At 52.2% G+C, this 16,872-nt stretch overlaps 1 long non-coding RNA gene across 50 annotated transcripts; it reads left to right on the top strand.

The window, feature by feature from the left end:
- Positions 1 to 935: 935 nt before the first annotated feature.
- LOC310883758 lies at positions 936 to 16,308 on the top strand. 50 transcript variants are annotated; one of them, XR_014573760.1, is made up of 21 exons: positions 936 to 1,599; positions 1,713 to 1,964; positions 2,099 to 2,159; positions 2,511 to 3,958; positions 4,079 to 4,615; positions 4,792 to 4,879; positions 8,845 to 9,131; positions 9,233 to 9,288; positions 9,451 to 9,501; positions 9,631 to 9,690; positions 9,791 to 9,840; positions 10,213 to 10,304; positions 10,927 to 11,300; positions 11,441 to 11,495; positions 11,847 to 13,300; positions 13,421 to 13,473; positions 13,573 to 13,625; positions 13,725 to 13,781; positions 13,866 to 13,959; positions 14,136 to 14,223; positions 15,914 to 16,308. It is a non-coding gene; the product is annotated as an uncharacterized lncRNA (long non-coding RNA). The 50 variants fall into 50 exon arrangements; XR_014573751.1 differs by having other exon boundaries at positions 4,079 to 4,131; positions 4,383 to 4,439; positions 4,522 to 4,615; positions 13,421 to 13,959; XR_014573752.1 differs by having other exon boundaries at positions 4,079 to 4,131; positions 4,383 to 4,450; positions 4,522 to 4,615; positions 13,421 to 13,959.
- The last annotated feature ends 564 nt before the right edge of the window (positions 16,309 to 16,872 follow it).

Below are 16,872 nucleotides of genomic sequence, written 5' to 3'. Positions count from 1 at the left end.
GGTGGCATGGGTGATGGTGGCCGTTCCTTACGAGCTTGGGTCTAACTTGCAGGTACAGAGGCAAGTGGACTGTTGTTTTGAAATGAAAACATTAAATATGGGGTGACTTCTGTTGTTGAGGGATGGGTGCTAATGCTGTCAGCTGAATGTTTATCTTCTGACTGTGTTTTCCTTTGTTCAGGCTGAAACGCAGTGTGCAGTACAGGACGTCACGACCCGAGCTACCTCTGGAGTGACTCTGGTGAGTGACGAACAGAGGTAGCTGTTATTTTTGGGGTGCGGTTGTCGCTGCAGTTTTTTTAACTACATCAAATAGAGTAAAATTCCAGTTTCTCTTTTAGAGGTGCTCTAGGTAGCTTCAGAGAACGGGTGGAAGCATCTGCCATGTGGGGTAGGTAAGTGGCTGAGGTAAAGGAGGGGATGAGAGTAACTGTCCTGAGGGTGCAGTGTCTTTTATTGCTGTGGTTGCTTTCTCTTGTGCTTATCAGGTGCCACAGGCAAGGTGGGCTGTGATAGTCTTTGGAATAGGAGCAAAGCAGGTCACTGGAATGCTGTTTTGTTCCTGAGACAGGAGTTGTAGAGGAGAAAAGCTTTCAATAATCAAAGCTGAAGCAAAACAAAAATAAACTACAGCTGCTGCTTCTCCTCTTTCTCCTTTCTTGTGTTTTGCCCCTCCCCTTTCCCAGGTGATTGGCTTTGGGTTCCAGGGAGGGCCTAGTGGTCATTGAGTCACAGGCATCCCATCAGAGAGCTCATTCTGCTTGGGCTGCACTTTAGAGTAGATGCTTTGTTTTTCCTTCAGTGAGTTGGAGGTTTCTTTAGGTGGTTAAGAGTCTATGGACTGATGCGTTTCCAAGTAGAGACCGGTACGCCCATCTTTGTGAGGTAACAACTGGTAGGATCTGTTAGAGTAAACCAATCTAGTAATAGGTGCCTGCATTGCATGCAGCTCTTCTTCAGGTGAGTAATTGTTATAGCATGTTTACGGATAGGATGGCAGTGCTACTTTGTGTGTTTGCTTTTGGTTCTGGGTCCCTTATGATTTTTGCTGAATTAAGGCAAATATTATCAAAGTTATAACCTTGGTGGCAAAGTGATGGAGCAGGGTTTAGGAGATAAGTATCATCGAAGCTCCCTGTGTAAGCATGCATCTGAAAAGAGCAGCAGTAGGCGTGTAAGGGGTAGTCTTTTTCAGGGTTAGGGACAGTTTGTTATATTTTTGGAGCTTTTGCCTGTGGTTTGTGTGGCTGTAGAGTCTTTAGATGTTGCAGCCTTCTAGTTTTTAAGTGCTTGGAATTCACGTAATAGAGGTGTGCTTAGGAGGTGTTGCTGGCTAACTTGTTTTTGGGAAATGGTGGGGTACGGTTCCTTTTTTTTTGAGTTATCTTTTAATCTCTAGGTATATCAAGTCATTTGCATAACTGTCCAGAGGCTTCACAAGGAGCTTCAGTACGCATCCGAAGGGGCTTGACCGCATAAGTGCAGTATTACGGAGAGACTGAGCAGGGTCACCGTTCTCATCTGTAAAGGATAAGTCTGTGATTACCCCTGTTGGGGCTGCTGTGCATTCATGGCCTTTTGGCATTTGTGGACCTGAGGGTGTGGTTTTTTTTTCTGGCTCTCGTCTATGTGTTTGAGTCCTCTGCAAGGAGCTGTACTGTTTGTGTGTCCATCACGGATATGACCTTCTCTTTTTGTTTCTTGTATCCCAGGGCATGGGCCCGGACACTTGAATGAGGCACGAGGGTGAGTGGACGGCAGTGTGGGCCCTGAGTTGGTCAGTGGATTGTGTTAGTCTGCTTTGCCTGTTATGCAGGCTTTGGAAGCACCTTGAAAGAGCAGAGTACATCTCCTGCCACGTTCCTGAGGCGCGCCAGGCGTCAGCGGTTCCAGTTCCTGAAATGCTGGAGATGCTCGGAGCACAAGAGGAGCTGGGAGCGTGATGCATCTCCTTGGGATGTTAGGTGAGCAAAGCGGTGGTACTGGGTTGGGGAACATCGGTCTGTGGCTTCTTGGCTGTTGGGGTAGGGGAGGAAAGAAGAGGAGTGGGTATAGACTGTTTTGTGGATTGTCATTTTTGTTTGTTCTTTCTCCTTAGTCTAAGCTACGTGACCTTGGCTCAGCACAGTAAATGGAAGCGCTAAGCCTGGATCGGGAAGGTGAGTGGAGAAAAGTTGGAAAAAGGGCATTGGTTTTGGTTTGGTAGTCTATTGGTCCCACCTCTGGGTGACTCCTCTTTTCCGGGGACGAAGAAGATAGTGGGAACATCCTAGTTGGCCTCTGTGGTCCACCTTGAGGATGGATTGTGACCCCTGAGAATTAAGTCCAGGGGCAAATACTGTGTGTTTGGGGGTGGTTGGCAGGGGAAGGCGGGCAGTTGTCTGGAGTTGGTCTATCTGACTTCAGTAGCAGAGCAGGTCAGTGGACTACTGTTTTGTTTTTGAGGTGGGTGTTTCACTGGAAGAAGTTTGGCTGGTGTGCCAGTACCCGATGGCACTTTATTTCTGCAGGTGAAGAGGAGCCTCGTGCCGGAAGCAATGTCCTGGCTAGCCTTCGTGTTCCTTGATGAGGATGGAACCTGCCTCCCGTCATTCCAAGCTAAGTTGGGGTGCAAGTGCTATGTTTGCTTTCGGGTTTTGAATGCACACATAGGGCGAGGGTCTGTGCTTTTAAGTCATTGCTGTGGATGGGGCCTTTTAGGATTGATCACGGTCAGACAGAGTGTGGAGGCGTGGGATTCTGTCAGGTAGGGCTTGAGCACGTGCCAGGCAGGGCAGTTCCAGCTTGGTGTCTGTGTTCTGTGTTGTCTGTGCTGTGCTGTTGCTCCTGGTGCTTGGCAGGCCCTGGGGAAGCCTTCCTGAGGGTGTTGAACACTTGACCTCACTGGAATAATGCTGATGCTCGATCGGAAGCTGAGCATTTCTTGTCTTGCAGTGGGAGCCTAAAGAGATCATTTCTTCTGTGCGTGTAATTTTTTTGTATCAAATGTTTCTTGATGTGATCATCATATGTTACGCGCTCCTCAGGTCTTGATATCCTCATTGCCTTTTTCCACTGGACGGATTAGATGGGCAACTTGTTAGCCACACCAAAGGTCCTAAATGCTTGTTTCATCATCGTAGGGCTGATCTGAGCACTTCTTGTCTTGCAGTCGCAGCTTAAAGCGCAGATGTGTTTCAGGTCTTGTGCATCATATTCGGTTTCAGATGGCATCTGTTTCCATCCTCGCTCTTGCAGAAGTCATCTGGGTCGCATCAGGAGCTCTTGCTTGGGAATTCATTTCCTAAGAGATTTCTTCTGGGGTTTGCACTCCCCATCCTTCTGGTCTCTTGCCTTGAAGGCAGGCTTTTTATGCCTCCATCATCCCAGTTCTGGCAGTTGCTTCCAGTCGCATGTCGTGACATTTGAGTCTCTCCTTGGGTCTGCTGCAGAGCACCTGTTCTGACTTGCTGTTGCTGTAGGGCTTCCCTCTGGGAGTCCTTTTTTTGCGCCTTGTGTTCTGTGTTTTGTTCGTAATGTTTGTAGCGTGCCTGTGTGTGTGTGTTTGGCCTGGAGCTGTCCTGCCTGGCAGTTAGTGATGGTAGCTAACGTGGCGGTGTACTAATACATTGTCCGGACTGTTTTGGCAAAGACATCCGGTCTGCCTCTGGGCACGTACTGAAGGGCAGCTGGCACAGAGTCATCTCCGTGGTGTTTGGCAAATGTGGAGGGGGAGACTTGAGCTGCTTGCGAGCAGCTGTTTGCATAGTGCTTGAATAGTGCTAGAGGAGAGGTCTGTCATTGAATCTTGAAAGCTCGCAGATGTGGGGTTTTGATTTTTTGTATGTATTTCGTTCCCCTCCCCAGTAGAGGGGTAAACCTTAGGAGGAACCGGTCACAGGAAAGAGCTCCTTTTGGAACTGTCAAGGACTCGGTAGGCAACCCGGTGACTGGCTTGATCTACTTTCCAGGTGCTGAGGTAAGGGGGCTGCTGTTTTGAAATGATAAAATTAGCCATGGGGTCCCTTGTGTTGTTGAGGGATGGGTGCTAATGCTGGCAGCTGAATGATTATCTTCTGACTGTTTTCATTTGTTAAAGCTGAAACACAGCGTACAACCTGGGACTTCACGACCAGAGCTGGTTTTGGCAAGGTGAGCGATGAACAGATGCAGCAGTTATTTTAGGGGTGCGGTTGTCACTGCAGTTACTTAACTACACAAAATACAGTTAAAGTCCTGTTTATATTCCAGAGGTGTTGTAGCTGGCTTAAGAGAGCAGATGGAAGCATCTGCCTCGAGGGCAGGTGAGGGGGCAGAGTAAGGGAGCAGGTGAGAGTACCTGTCCTAGCTGTGCTGCGGCTTTGGATGCTGCCGCGGCCTATGCTTTTCTTTTTCTTTCGCAGGTGCCTCGCACAGACTCAGAGGGGCCAAGCTGCGCTCTGAAGAGCAGCACGAGAAGGGCAGGCTGGTCGTGAGTGGGGTTGGAGCAGAATGGCCAAGTTGCGCAAGGTGACTGCGAAGGGTATCCATCTTGCTTTGCAGGTGTCATGGCAGGCTCTCCACAGAAGTGGCTGAGGATTTGAGAAGAGGTTACAGAGCATCAAGGAGCGGCACGTGCAGTGACGGTTTCCAAACGGTATGGTTGCTTTCTCTTCTGTTGGTCAGGTGCCACAGGCAAGGTGGGCTGTGACATCAGTCTTTAGAATCGGAGCAAAGCAGGTCACTTGAATGCCGCGGGGCCTCTGAGAAGGGTGTTTTAACAGAAAAAGCTTGTCTGGCATGGCAGTGCCTGATGGCAGTGTGTTTCCACAGGTGAAGAGGTGCCTGAAGCCCCATCCTCTCTAGCCTGCGCACACCTCGCTGAGAATGAAAGCCGCTTTCCAGTAATTCAGAAAGCCAAGTTACGTCTCGGCCTCGAGCATCTGGGGCTTGTGCCTGTGCTTTTGGGCCTGTCTGTAGCGTTTGGCACCTGCATTAGTACTTGCTTGGCATATGTTTAGGCTTTTGGGGCCTGTGTCTTGGGGGGGGTGTGGAGCTGCTTGTACACCTTTGGGGCTTGCATCTGGGGGGGGGGGGGGGTTGGGAGTTGCTTGAACACCTTTGGGGACTGTGTCTGGGGGGGGGGTCAGGGCCTGCATCTGGGGGGGTTGGAAGGTGCCCCTACAATGTAGGGATGTGTATCTGTGGGGGTTGGGAGCTGCTTGTACACAGTATGGGCTTGTATCTGGGGGTGGGTGTTGGGAACTGCTTGTACACTGCAGGGATCTGCATCTGGAGGGGGTTGGGAGCTGCTTGTCCACCTTCGGGACTTGCATCTGGGGGGGGTTGGGAGCTGCTTGTTCACTGCAGGGTCCTGCCTTGGGCAGGGTTTGTAGCTGCTTGTACAGCTTTGGGGTCTGCAGCTGGGGCTGGTTGAGAGGTGCTTGTCCACTGTAGGTGCCCACGTTTGGGGAGTTGGGAGCTGCTTGTACACTTTTGGGGCCTGCAGCTGGGAGGGGTTGTGAGATGCTTGTACATGCTAGGGGCTTCCCTGCATGGGGCTTTGGGGCCTGCCTCTGGGCGGGGGCTGGTTGTGAGCTGCTTGCACACCCTTGGGGCCTGCCTCTGCGGGGGCTTGGTGCCTGCGTCTGGTGAGTGGGGGGGGGGGGGTTCAGAGCTGGTTGTAGTGTAGGAGCCTGCGTTGAGGGGGGGTTGGGAGCTGGTCGTACACTGGACGCCTGGGTTGGGGGGGAAGGTTTGGAGCTGCTTGTGCACCTTTGGGGCTTGCATCTGGGGGGGGTTGGGAGCTGCTTGTACACCTTTGGGACTTGCATCTGGGGGTGGGTTGGGAGCTGCTTGTACACCTTTGGGACTTGCATCTGGGGGGGGTTGGGAGCTGCTTGTACATCTTTCGGGCTTGCATCTGGAGGGGGTTGGGAGCTGCTTGTACACTGTTAGGGCCTGCCTTGGGGGGGGTGGGTTGGGGCGTGTGCCTTGGGGGTGGTGTTGGGAGCTGCTTCTACGCTGTAGGGGTCTGGGTCTTGGGGGGTTGGGGCTGTTTTTACGCCTTTGGGGCGTGCCTCTGGGGAGGGTGGGGAGTTGCTTGTACACGCTAGGGGCTTCCCTCTATGGGGCTTTGGGGCCTGCCTCTGGGGGGGGAGGGGTTGGAAGCTGCTTGAACACCCTTGGGGCCTGCCTCTGCGGGGGCTTGGTGCCTGCGTCTGGTGAGTGGGGGGGGGGGGGTGGTTCAGAGCTGGTTGTAGTGTAGGAGCCTGCGTTGGGGGGGGTTGGGAGCTGCTCATACACTGGAAGCCTGGTTTGGGGGGAGGGGGAGGTTTGGAGCTGCTTGTGCACCCTCGGGGCCTGCCTCTGCGGGGGCTTGGTGCCTGTGTCTGGGGAGTGGGGGGTTTCAGAGCTGGTTGTACAGTATAGGAGCCTGCGTTGGGGGGGGGGGTTGGGAGTTGCTCGTACACTGGACGCCTGGGTTGGGGGGGAAGGTTTGGAGCTGCTTGTGCACCTTTGGGGCTTGCATCTCGGGGGGGTTGGGAGCTGCTTGTTGTCCTGGTTCCAGTTAGGACAGAGTTAATTTTCCCTCATAGTAGCTGGTAGGGTGCTATGTTTTGGATTAGGATGAGAAGAGCGCTGATAACATGCTGATGTTTTAATTGTTGCAGAGCAGTCTTTACACCAGGCCAAGGACTTTTCGGCTTCTTGCTCTGTCCTGCCAGTGAGCAGGCTGGGGGTGCAGCAGGAGCTGGGAGGGGACAGACCCAGGACAGCTGACCCAAACTGGCCAAAGGGGTATTCCATACCATCTGATGTCATGCTAAACAATATATAGGGGTGGCTGGCCGGCTGCTCGGGGATAGGCTGGGCATCGGTCAGCGGGTGGTGAGCAATTGCATTGTGCATCACTTGTTTTCTTACACATTATTATTATTAATACTATTATCATTATCACTAATATTATTATTATTGTTATTATTATATTCCTGTCTTAATAAACTGTCTTTATCTCAACTCACCGGCTTCACTTTCCCGTTTCTCTCCCCCATCCCAGAGAGGGAGGGGGGAGGGTGAGCGAACGGCTGTGTGGTGTTTAGCTGCCAGCCGGGTTAAACCACAACAGGGGGGTTGGGAGCTGCTTGTACACCTTTGGGACTTGCATCTGGGGGGGGTTGGGAGCTGCTCGTACACCTTTGGGACTTGCATCGGGGGGGTTGGGAGCTGCTTGTACATCTTTCGGGCTTGCATCTGGGGGGGGTTGGGAGCTTCTTGTACACTGTTAGGGCCTGCCTTGGGGGGGGGGGGTTGGGGCATGTGCCTTGGGGGTGGTGTTGGGAGCTGCTTCTACGCTGTAGGGGTCTGGGTCTTGGGGGGTTGGGGCTGTTTTTACACCTTTGGGGCGTGCCTCTGGGGAGGGTGGGGAGTTGCTTGTACACGCTAGGGGCTTCCCTCTATGGGGCTTTGGGGCCTGCCTCTGGGGGGGGAGGGGTTGGAAGCTGCTTGAACACCCTTGGGGCCTGCCTCTGCGGGGGCTTGGTGCCTGCGTCTGGTGAGTGGGGGGGGGGGTTCAGAGCTGGTTGTAGTGTAGGAGCCTGCGTTGGGGGGGGGGTTGGGAGCTGCTTGTGCACCTTTGGGGCTTGCATCTGGGGGGGGTTTGGGGCCTGCCTCTGGGGGGGGGTGGGTGGTTGTGAGCTGCTTGCACACCCTTGGGGCCTGCCTCTGGGGGGGGGTGGGTGCTTGCGTCTGGGGAGTGGGGGGGTTCAGAGCTGGTTGTACAGTATAGGAGCCTGCGTTGGGGGGGGGGTTGGGAGCTGCTCATTCACTGGACGCCTGGGATGGGGGGGAGGTTTGGAGCTGCTTGTGCACCTTTGGGGCTTGTATCTGGGGGGGGATCGGGTGCTGGTTGTACACCTTTGGGGCCTGCCTCTGGGGGGGTGGTTGTGAGCTGCTTGTACACCTTTGGGGCCTGCGTCTGGGGGGGGTGGGAGCTGCTTGTACACTGTTAGGGCCTGCCTTGGGGGGGGGGTTGGGGTATGTGCCTTGGGGGGGTGGGGTTGGGGTATGTGCCTTGGGGGGGGTGGGGTTGGGAGCTGCTTCTATGCTGTAGGGGTCTGGGTCTTGGGGGGTTGGGGCTGTTTGTACACCTTTGGGGTGTGCCTCTGGGGAGGGCGGGGAGTTGCTTGTACACCTTTGGGGCCTGTGTCTGGGGGGGCTTGGGGCCTGTGCCGGGGGGGTGGGAGCTGCTTGTACACTCTAGGGTCCTCTGGCAGGCTTTGGAGCCTCCCTTTGAGGGGGGGCAGTTGGGATCTGGTTGTACACCTTTGGGGCCTGAGTCTGGGGCGTGGGGGCTGGGCCTGGGGCCTGCAGTGGGGTGGGGTGGGGCGGGGCCCAGTTCATGGGGGGGGTGGGTTGGGAGCTGCTTGTGGACAGTTGGGGTCTGCATCTGGGTGTGGTTGGGGCCTGTGTCTGGGGGTGGGTCGTGGCCCGCTTGTAGACTTCTGCAGCCTGCGTCTGGTGTTTGGGGGCTTTTCTGTAGCGTTTGCGGCTTGCATTTTGGCTTTGGGATGTGTCTTGAGCTTCTGGGGCCTAGCTGTAGTGCTTGGGGCCTGCGTCTGGGGCTTTTCTGTAGCATTTTGGTCGCGTGTTTGTGGTTTGGGGTCTGTATCCAGGGTTTTGCCTTTTTTGTAGTTTTCAGCTTTGTGTCAGTTTCTTTGTCGGTTGCCTGGGGTTAGGGGCAGTTTGGGGTTTGGATCAGTGTCATTAGCGTCGGGGGGTTGATATGAAGGGTTAGGGTTGTGGTTAGAGTTGTTAGGGTTAAAGGGAATAAAGATTTTAGGGTAAGGGGATCAAGGTTGTGGGAATAAAAATGTTTTTGCACAGAGTTACGTTGTTTAGAGGGAAGGAAGGTGGTATCGAGATATGCTTGCAGTGAGAAGAAAGCTTACCAGACAACCTTGTGAAATGCAGACAACCAGAATCCTTAGAGCAATTGGGTGGAAATCACGGTGTAAGAAACATTACCACCTCAAAGAGGAAAACAGTCAAGGAAAAGAGAAAATTGACTTGTAACAGGCCAGCAGCTGTGTATTTTCAGTGAAGCACTGGATAGATCGTGAACCTGGATTACCCAGTCAATGGGGAAACTGAAGCGAAGAATCTCAGAGCTGGTGAGGAGCTGAAGTAAAGGAGCTGGGAAGAGAGAGGTATTGCAGCAGGTACGCTGTGGCTGTGAGGTGCCTCATGGTGTGCTTTTCTCTTGTCTCTGCAGGGGCTTCGTGCAGTCTTGGACAGGGAAATCCCCGTGTCACGGAGCAGTGAGGGAAGGTGAGAGTTCTATCAGCCTGGTGATCCCTTATCTGATGCAAAGGGAAGACATTCAGGTGTTTCCCTCTGAGGGTCTGAGGTGAGGCTGTTTGGGACAGAGGAGCACTGTGGCAGGTGGTGGCTTGCAAGCACAGAGGTCATTTTGTCCTTCTGTGTTCCCAGGTGGCATGGGTGATGGTGGCGGTTCCTTTCGAGCTTGGATCTAACTTGCAGGTACAGAGGCAAGTGGACTGCTGTTTTGAAACGAAAACATTAAATATGGGGTGACTTCTGTTGTTGAGGGATGGGTGCTAATGCTGTCAGCTGAATGTTCATGGTCTGACTGTGTTTTCCTTTGTTCAGGCTGAAACGCAGTGTGCAGTACAGGACGTCACGACCCGAGCTGCCTCTGGAGTGACTCTGGTGAGTGATGAACAGAGGTAGCTGTTATTTTTGGGGTGCGGCTGTCGCTGCAGTTTTTGTAACTATATCAAATAGAGTAAAATTCCACTTTCTCTCTTAGAGGTGCTCTAGGTGGCTTCAGAGAACGGGTGGAAGCATCTGCCATGTGGGGTAGGTAAGCGGCTGAGGTAAAGGAGGGGATGAGGGTAACTGTCCTGAGGGTGCTGTGGCTTTTGCTGCTGTGGTTGCTTTCTCTTCTGCTTATCAGGTGCCACAGGCAAGGTGGGCTGTGATAGTCTTTAGAATAGGAGCAATGCAGGTCACTGCAATGCTGTTTGGTTCCTGAGGCAGGTGTTGTAGAGGAGAAAAGCTTTCAATATTCAAAGCTGAAGCCAAAACATGGGGATTGTTGCTTCTAGAAACAACCCAGTTCTCTTGTCTGCACCCTGCATGCTGTTGAGCTAAGCCATATAAATAGATACATAAACCACAGGGGTTGCTTCTCCTCTTTCTACTTTGTGCTTTGCCCCTCCCCTTTCCCAGGTGATTGGCTTTGGGTCCCAGGCAGGGCCTAGTGGTCATTGAGTCACAGGCATCCCATCAGAGAGCTCGTTCTGCCTGGGCTGCACTTTGGGGTAAGTGCTTTGTTTTTCCTTCAGTGAGTTGGAGGTTTCTTTAGGTGGGTCAGAGTCTACAGACTGATGCGTTTCGACGTAGAGACCGGTACGCCCATCTTTGTGGGGTAACAACTAGTAGGACCTGTTAGAGTAAACCAATCTAGTAATAGGTGCCTGTATTGCATGCAGCTCTTCTTCAGGTGAGTAATTGTTATAGCATGTTTACGGATAGGATGTCAATGTTACTTTGTGTGTTTGCTTTGTGGTTCTGGGTCCCTTATGATTTCTGCAGAATTAAGGCAAATCTTATCAAAGTTACAACCTTGGTGGCAAAGTGATGGAGCAGGGTTTAGGAGATAAGTATCATCGAAGCTCCCTGTGTAAGCATGCATCTGAAAACAGCAGCAGTAGGCATGTAAGGGGTGGTCTTTTCCAGGGTTAGGGACAGTTAGTTATAGTTTTGGAGCTTTTGCCTGTGGTTTGGGTGGCTGTAGGATCTTTAGACCTTGCAGCCTTCTAGATTTTAAGTGCTTGGAATTCACATAATAGAGGTGTGCTTAGGAGGTGTTGCCGGCTAACTTGTTTTTGGGAAATGGTGGGGTAAGGTTCCTTTTTTTTTGAGTTATCTTTTAATCTCTAGGTATATCAAGTCATTTGCATAACTGTCCAGAGGCTTCACAAGGAGCTTCAGTACACATCAGAAGGGGCTTGACCGCATAAGTGCAGTATTATGGAAAGACTGAGCAGGGTCACCGTTCTCATCTGTAAAGGATAAGTCTGTGATTACCCCTGTTGGGGCTGCTGTGCATTCATGGCCTTTTGGTATTTGTGGACCTGAGGGTGTGTTTTTTTTTTTTCTGGCTCTCGTCTCTGTGTTTGAGTCCTCTGCAAGGAGCTGTACTGTTTGCGTGTCCATCACGGATATGACCTCCTCTTTTTGTTTCTTGTAGCCCAGGGCATGGGCACGGACACTTGAATGAGGCACAAGGGTGATGCATTTCCTTGGGATGTTAGGTGAGCGAAGCGGTGGTACTGGGCTGGGGAACGTGGGTCTGGGGCTTCTTGGCTGTTGGGGTAGGGGAGGAAAGAAGAGGAGTGGGTATAGACTGTTTTGTGGATTGTCATTTTTGTTTGTTTTTTCTCCTTGGTCTAAGCCACGTGACCTTGGCTCAGTACAGTAAATGGAAGCGCAAAGCCTGGATCGGGAAGGTGAGTGGAGAAAAGTTGGGAAAAGGGCATTGTTTTTGATTTGGTAGTCTATTGGTCCCACCTCTGGGTGACTCCTCTTTTCCAGGGACGAAGAAGATACTGGGAACATCCTAGTTGGCCTCTGTGGTCCACCTTGAGGATGGATTGTGACCCCTGAGAATTAAGTCCAGGGGCAAATACTGTGTGTTTGGGGGTGGTTGGCAGGGGAAGGGGGGCAGTTGTCTGGAGTTGGTCTATCTGACTTCAGTAGCAGAGCAGGTCAGTGGGCTACTGTTTTGTTTTTGAGGTGGGTGTTTCACTGGAAGAAGTTTGGCTGGTGTGCCAGTGCCCGATGGCACTTTATTTCTGCAGGTGAAGAGGAGCCTTGTGCCGGAAGCAATGTCCTGGCTAGCCTTCGTGTTCCTTGATGAGGATGGAACCTGCCTCCCGTCATTCCCAAGCTAAGTTGTGGGGCAAGTGCTATGTTTGCTTTCGGGTTTTGAATGCACACATAGGGCGAGGGTCTGTGCTTTTAAATCATTGCTGTGGATGGGGCCTTTTAGGATTGATCACGGTCAGACAGTGTGTGGGGGCGTGGGATTCTGTCAGGTAGGGCTTGAGCACGTGCCAGGCAGGGCAGTTCCAGCTTGGTGCCTGTGTTCTGTTGTCTGTGCTGTGCTGTTGCTCCTGGTGCTTGGCAGGCCCTGGGGAAGCCGTCCTGAGGGTGTCGAACACTTGACCTCACTGGAATAATGCTGATGCTCAATCGGAAGCTGAGCATTTCTTGTCTTGCTGTGGGAGCTTAAAGAGATCATTTCTTCTGTGCGTGTAATTTTTTTTTGTATCAAATGTTTCTTGATGCGATCATCATATGTTACGCGCTCCTCAGGTCTTGATATCCTCATTGCCTTTTTCCACTGGACGGATTAGATGGGCAACTTGTTAGCCACACCAAAGGTCCTAAGTGCTTGTTTCATCATCGTAGGGCTCATCTGAGCACTTCTTGTCTTGCAGTCACAGCCTGAAGCGCAGATGTGTTTCAGGTCTTGTGCATCATATTCGGTTTCAGATGGCATCTGTTTCCATCCTCGCTGTTGCGGAAGTCATGTGGGCTTCATCAGGAGCTCTGTCTTGGGAGTCCATTTCCGAAGCATTTTTCTTCTGGGGTTTGCACTCCCCATCCTTCTGGTCTCTTGTCTTGAAGGCAGGCTTTTTATGCCTCCATCATCCCAGTTCTGGCAGTTGCTTCCAGTCGCATGTCGTGACATTTGAGTCTCTCCTTGGGTCTGCTGCAGAGCACCTGTTCTGACTTGCTGTCGCTGTAGGGCTTCCCTCTGGGAGTCCTCTTTTTTTTTGCGCCTTGTGTTCTGTGTTTTGTTCGTAATGTTTGTAGCGTGCCTGTGTGTGTGTGTTTGGCCTGGAGCTGTCCTGCCTGGCAGTTAGTGATGGTAGCTAACGTGGCGGTGTACTAATACATTGTCCGGACTGTTTTGGCAAAGACATCCGGTCTGCCTCTGGGCACGTACTGAAGGGCAGCTGGCACAGAGTCATCTCCGTGGTGTTTGGCTAATGTGGAGGGGGAGACTTGAGCTGCTTGCGAGCAGCTGTTTGCATAGTGCTTGAGTAGTGCTAGAGGAGAGGTCTGTCATTGAATCTTGAAAGCTCGCAGATGTGGGGTTTTGATTTTTTGTATGTATTTCGTTCCCCTCCCCAGTAGAGGGGTGAACCTTAGGAGGAACAGGTCACAGGAAAGAGCTCCTTTTGGAACTGTCAAGGACTCGGTAGGCAACCCGGTGACTGGCTTGATCTACTTTCCAGGTGCTGAGGTAAGGGGGCTGCTGTTTTGAAATGATAAAATTAGCCATGGGGTCCCTTGTGTTGTTGAGGGATGGGTGCTAATGCTGGCAGCTGAATGATTATCTTCTGACTGTTTTCATTTGTTAAAGCTGAAACACAGCGTACAACCTGGGACTTCACGACCAGAGCTGGTTTTGGCAAGGTGAGCGATGAACAGATGCAGCAGTTATTTTAGGGGTGCGGTTGTCACTGCAGTTACTTAACTACACAAAATACAGTTAAAGTCCTGTTTATATTCCAGAGGTGTTGTAGCTGGCTTAAGAGAGCAGATGGAAGCATCTGCCTCGAGGGCAGGTGAGGGGGCAGAGTAAGGGAGCAGGTGAGAGTACCTGTCCTAGCTGTGCTGCGGCTTTGGATGCTGCCGCGGCCTATGCTTTTCTTTTTTTTTCGCAGGTGCCTTGCACAGACTCAGAGGGGCCAAGCTGCACTCTGAAGAGCAGCACGAGAAGGGCAGGCTGGTCGTGAGTGGAGCAGTGGAGCAGAATGGCCAAGTTGCGCAAGGTGACTGCGAAGGGTATCCATCTTGCTTTGCAGGTGTCATGGCAGGCTCTCCACAGAAGTGGCTGAGGATTTGAGAAGAGGTTACAGAGCATCAAGGAGCGGCACGTGCAGTGACGGTTTCCAAACGGTATGGTTGCTTTCTCTTCTGTTGGTCAGGTGCCACAGGCAAGGTGGGCTGTGACACTAGTCTTTAGAATCGGAGCAAAGCAGGTCACTTGAATGCCGCGGGGCATCTGAGAAGGGTGTTTTAACAGAAAAAGCTTGTCTGGCATGGCAGTGCCTGATGGCAGTGTGTTTCCACAGGTGAAGAGGTGCCTGAAGCCCCATCCTGTCTAGCCTGCGCACACCTCGCTGAGAATGAAAGCCGCTTTCCAGTAATTCAGAAAGCCAAGTTACGTCTCGGCCTCGAGCATCTGGGGCTCGTGCCTGTGCTTTTGGGCCTGTCTGTAGCATTTGGCACCTGCATTAGTACTTTCTTGGCATATGTTTAGGCTTTTGGGGCCTGTGTCTTGGGGGGGGTGTGGAGCTGCTTGTACACCTTTGGGGACTGTGTTTTGGGGGTGGGGTCAGTGCCTGCATCTGGGGGGGTTGGAAGCTGCTCCTACAATGTAGGGATCTGTATCTGTGGGGGTTGGGAGCTGCTTGTACAATGTAGGGATCTACATCTGGAGGGGGTTGGGAGCTGCTTGTCCACCTTTGGGACTTGCATCTGAAGTGGGTTGGGAGCTGCTTGTACATCTTTGGGACTTGCATCTGGGGGGGGTTGGGAGCTGCTTGTCCACCTTTGGGACTTGTATCTGGGGGGGGGGTGAGAGCTGCTTGTTCACTGCAGGGTCCTGCCTTGGGCATGGTTTGTAGCTGCTTGTACAGCTTTGGGGTCTGCAGCTGGGGGGTGGTTGAGAGGTGCTTGTCCACTGTAGGTGCCCACGTTTGGGGAGTTGGTAGCTGCTTCTACGCTTTTGGGGCCTGCAGTTGGGAGGGGTTGTGAGTTGCTTGTACACGCTAGGGACTTCCCTGTATGGGGCTTTGGGGCTTGCCTCGGGGGGAGTGGTTGGGAGCTGCTTGCACACCCTTGGGGCCTTCTCTGCGGGGTCTTGGTGCCTGTGTCTGGGGAGTGGGGGGGTTCAGAGCTGGTTGTACAGTATAGGAGCCTGCGTTGGGGGGGGGTTGAGAGCTGCTCGTACACTGGACTCCTGGGTTGGGGGGGAGGTTTGGAGCTGCCTTGTGCACCTTTAGGGCTTGCATCTGGGGGGGGGTCGGGTGCTGGTTGTACACCTTTGGGGCCTGCCTCTGGGGAGGGAGCGTGGGGAGGGAGTTGCTTGTACACCTTTGGGGCCTGCCTTGGGGGGGGTTGGGGCATGTGCCTTGGGGGATGGGGTTGGGAGCTGCTTCTATGCTGTAGGGGTCTGGGTCTTGGGGGTTTGGGGCTGTTTGTACACCTTTGGGGTGTGCCTCTGGGGAGGGCGGGGAGTTGCTTGTACACCTTTGGGGCCTGTGTCTGGGGGGGGTTGGGGCCTGTGCCGGGGGGGGTGGGAGCTGCTTGTACACTCTAGGGTCCTCTGGCGGGCTTTGGAGCCTCCCTTTGAGGGGGGCAGTTGGGAGCTGGTTGTACACCTTTGGGGCCTGAGTCTGGGGCGTGGGGCTGGGCCTGGGGCCTGTGTCTGGGGGTGGGTCGTGGCCCGCTTGTAGACTTCTGCAGCCTGCGTCTGGTGTTTGGGGGCTTTTCTGTAGCGTTTGGGGCTTGCATTTTGGCTTTGGGATGTGTCTTGAGCTTCTGGGGCCTAGCTGTAGTGCTTGGGGCCTGCGTCTGGGGCTTTTCTGTAGCATTTTGGTCGCGTGTTTGTGATTTGGGGTCTGTATCCAGGGTTTTGCCTTTTTTGTAGTTTTCAGCTTCGTGTCAGTTTCTTTGTCGGTTTCCTGGGGTTGGGGCAGTTTGGGGTTTGGATCATTAGTCAGTGTCATTAGCGTCGGGGGGTTGATATGAAGGGTTAGGGTTGTGGTTAGAGTTGTTAGGGTTAAAGGGAATAAGGATTTTAGGGTAAGGGGATCAAGGTTGTGGGAATAAAAATGTTTTTGCACAGAGTTACGTTGTTTAGAGGGAAGGAAGGTGGTATCGAGATATGCTTGCAGTGAGAAGAAAGCTTACCAGACAACCTTGTGAAATGCAGACAACCAGAATCCTTAGAGCAATTGGGTGGAAATCACGGTGTAAGAAACATTACCACCTCAAAGAGGAAAACAGTCAAGGAAAAGAGAAAATTGACTTGTAACAGGCCAGCAGCTGTGTATTTTCAGTGAAGCACCGGATAGATCGTGAACCTGGATTACCCAGTCAATGGGGAAACTGGGGAGGGTCCTGGTCACCGAGAGGAAAAAAAAATTTATATTTATTGTGTTATGTTTATAGTGTTATGGAACTAGTAGGTAGTTTGTGGGACGCCTGCCATTGCAATCGTGAATAAAAATGCTACTTCACTGAGATTCTTGCCTGAGCCTATGTTATTGGTTACAGAGTGTTTCTAACAAGGTGTTAGGGTTTTAAGGTTTCAGGGCTAAGGCACTAGGGTTGGGTTTCAGGGTTAGGGTTTTCAGGGTTTAGGGTTAGGATTTTAAGGTTGTTAGGGCTGGAGGTATAAGGGTTAGGGTTTGGGGGTTAGTGTGTTAAGGTTTTAAAGTATTTTGTGGTTTTAGTGTTGATAGGGTTTTTAGGGTTAGGGTCTTAGGGTTTTAGTTATGGTCAGGTATTTAGGGTTAGGGTTTTAAGGTCTTAATGTTTTTTTTAAGGTTAGGGTCTCCAGGGTTAGGGCTTTGAGAATCTTTACTTTTTGGGTTAGGGTTTAGAGGGTCTTAATTTTTAGGGTTAGGGCTTTTAGGCGTAGGTCTAGTGTGGTAAATTTTATCGGGTTAGGACTGTAAGGGTTTTTAGGGTTAGGGTTTCTAGGGTTTTTTGGGGTAGGGGTTAGGGTTAGATCCGTGGGAGCCGTAGTGTTAGGGGTCAGGGTTCTTAGGGGTTAGGCCCAATATTAGGGTGGAAGGCCAA

This window comes from Anser anser, assembly GCF_964211835.1.
Source record: "Anser anser genome assembly, chromosome: 18".
In the NCBI taxonomy this organism is placed as follows: domain Eukaryota; kingdom Metazoa; phylum Chordata; class Aves; order Anseriformes; family Anatidae; genus Anser; species Anser anser.
This window is presented reverse-complemented; position numbering and strand designations above follow the sequence as displayed.